A 3,022-nucleotide genomic window follows, 5' to 3' on the forward strand; every position below is an offset into this window, starting at 1 on the left:
TTGTAGGTTTCTGAGAACATATGACCCCAACTGCTCCAGAAACGTCTCACAAGAAGGAGGACAGACAGAGGCACTGCACGTCCTTTATTCTGTTAAGTTTCACAGAGATCCTGGTTCATTATGTACAGTGTGTCTGGGCTACAATATAAAGGTAAAAGCTGAAGAGGAATTGATTTGAATAATACCATTTCAGTGAAAAAAATTACAGTGTTTTAGAACAACAATAAAATTTAATACAATACACTTATGAAAACGGATCAAAACAAAACAAACAAAAAAAATAACAAAGAGTTTGCATCAGTAAAAAGCTGCATTACATGTCATGAATTCCAAAAGATGGGCAGTTCACTGCTTTTGAAACACATCTGGTCATCACTTTCCTCACTGCATCCTTGACTTCCTGGTTCCTCATGCTGTAGATGAGGGGGTTCACTGCTGGAGGCACCACCGAGTACAGAAGTGCCACCATCAGGTCCATGGATAAGGAGGAAACAGAGGGGGGCTTCAGATAGGCAAAAAAGGCAGTACTGAGAAAGAGGGAGACCACGGCCAGGTGAGGGAGGCATGTGGAGAAGGCTTTGTGCTGTCCCTCCTGAGAGGGCATCCTCAGCACTGCCATGAATATCTGCACATACTATATAACAATGAAAACAAAGCACCCAAAGCCTAAACATATACTAAAAATGAAAAACAGAACTTCCTTAAGGTAGGAGGCTGAGCAGGAGAGCTTGAGGATCTGGGGGATTTCACAGAAAAACTGGTTGACCACATTCCCTTGGCAGAGAGGCAGTGAAAACGTACTGGCAGTGTGCACCAGGGAATTCAGAACACCAGTGCCCCAGACAGCTGCTGCCATGGTGGCACAAGCTCTGCTGTCCATCAAGGTCCCGTAGCGCAGGGACTTGCAGATGGAAACGTAGCGGTCATAGGACATGATGGTGAGAAGGGACAGCTCTGCTGACATGAAGAAGAGAAGGAAAAAGAACTGTGCAGCACATTCTGTGTAGGAGATGGCCCTGGTGTCCCAGACGGCATTGGCCATGGCTTTGGGGAGAGTGGTGGAGATGCAGCCCAGGTCGAGGAGGGCGAGGTTGAGGAGGAAGAAGTACATGGGGGTGTGCAGGCGGCGGTCGCACACTACGGCTGTGCTGATGAGGCCGTTGCCCAGGAGGGCAGCCAGGTAGATGCCCAGGAAGAGCCAGAAGTGCAAGAGCTGCAGTTGCCGCGTCTGCCAATGGCAGCAGGAGGAACTCGCTGATGGAGCTGTGTCGAGAGTGTTTTTTACAGCTAGTTAGCTGAGAAGGGTCGTAAACACGGTGCAGCTAAGCAAGCAGCCATAACACCTGCAAGGACAGCAAGAACAACAGGATGCCCTGGGATGGTGTGAAACTAGCCATGGTTCTGGGAACTCAGCAAGGGAGTAGCTTTCAGTTGATAACAACAAGCTGTTAAGATACTCGGGGATGGTATGTAATTGGGAACCAATGATGAGCTCTACTTTTGCAATATGTATGAGCTAATTATCCGTATTATAAAGGTACACGCAGCCAACGAATAAACGAGAAAAGCTGATCATATGTCAATGACAGGTGTAGTCGTCTGCTTTTCTCCCGCCGTTCTGCAACAATTGGTGACCCCAACATGGCCTACCAGGAAGGATCGTAGCGGCGAAGGTGTTCGAATCCTTAAGCAGCAAGGATAGCATGCGCCAGGAAAAGAAGGTGCAGGTGCTCTACGTGACCTTATTGAAGGGCCTAGCCGATACGGGCCGCCGACATCCTTTAAGGCTGCAACAGCGCGCTGACAAATAGGTATGCCAAGGCAAGCGGTTTATGAATTATTTTCTTGCCTTTTTAAAAAAAAGTGTCAGGTATTTTCTTGCTTTTTGAAAAAAGAAAGAGACAGGTTAAGGGGACAGACTTGCAAAAGGAACTCCCCGAGTTATTAGCGTATGGGTATGCTAAAGGGTTATTTCAGAATCCGCATTTAGTGTATGATCTTGCTGAGTGGCGTAAATTTGGAGATTCAATTTTACAGGGAATATTAGATGGGGATAAAACAGCTAAAAAATGCGGGAAGTGGTGGCGTGTGGTTTTGTCACGGTTTGAACGAAAAATCCACCTGCGTCCGTGACAGGGGCCGTGGGCCCCGGAGGGGCCCTAGGCCAAAAGGAAAAAGTTAATTAGGAAAAGAAAACAGCGGCAACGATCTAAGGAGGCACACTTATTTACTAAATACTATATCGAAATACCGGATAACACAATATAATACAATATAATTGAAAATTGAGCTAACGAATCAAGCAAAATAGGAGAGAGAATGAGTCCCGTAACCGAGAGGCCTACTGTGAATCTAGGCGAACGGCTGAAGGCTCCCACACACTCCCCTGAATGCCAGAACTCGAAAGACCTCAGTCTGTTCTGCGACAGAGTTAATATAGAGTCCAGGTCCCGTGACCTATCGTGTTGTTCCCTGGGAGATGTAGTCTTCTTCTGTAAGTTGCAGATTCAGTAAAATTATTCATGCTTAATATGATGTTATGATGTGGAATACTGATAGCAAAAATTACAAAATTATTAAACCATGACAGGTTTATAATGATTTGTTGCTACATCAGGCAGAAAAGGAAGCGGCAGAACAAGCTAGTGCTGTGCAGGGGAGGAATAAGAATTATAATGAATGGTCAGATTGCCCGGTGCCCCCTGCTTTGTCCACCGTAAAGTTGCCACCGGCCTCCGAGCCTGCATTGCCGGTGGCTCCGGAGCCGAGTGCCCCGTCTCCGTCTCCCGGCACGTCTGTATCAGACGAGCCGCCTGCATCGACCATGGTGCTACAGCCGGCCCCCTCGACCCCCCTTTGCAATGAGCCGCTCCCTGGGGCACAGAGTGACCTGGCGGAGGCTGTCGCGCGGGAGCGGGGGGGGGGCTTGGGCTGCGCTGGCGCGGGCTTGTTTAGAGGCGGGAGACGGTGAGGCGTTGGAAGCGGTGCAACAGGTGGTACTGCCGGGGGGGTATTCGCCTGA

General features: G+C 48.5%; 1 pseudogene; it reads right to left on the reverse strand.

Annotated features, from left to right (window-relative positions):
* Positions 1–313: 313 nt before the first annotated feature.
* On the reverse strand, positions 314–1,576 carry LOC146754585 (olfactory receptor 14J1-like; annotated as a pseudogene).
* Between the last annotated feature and the right edge of the window lie 1,446 nt (positions 1,577–3,022).

This window comes from Coturnix japonica, chromosome W (assembly GCF_054131305.1).
Source record: "Coturnix japonica strain WE chromosome W, WE-NBRP24, whole genome shotgun sequence".
Classification (NCBI taxonomy): Eukaryota; Metazoa; Chordata; class Aves; order Galliformes; family Phasianidae; genus Coturnix; species Coturnix japonica.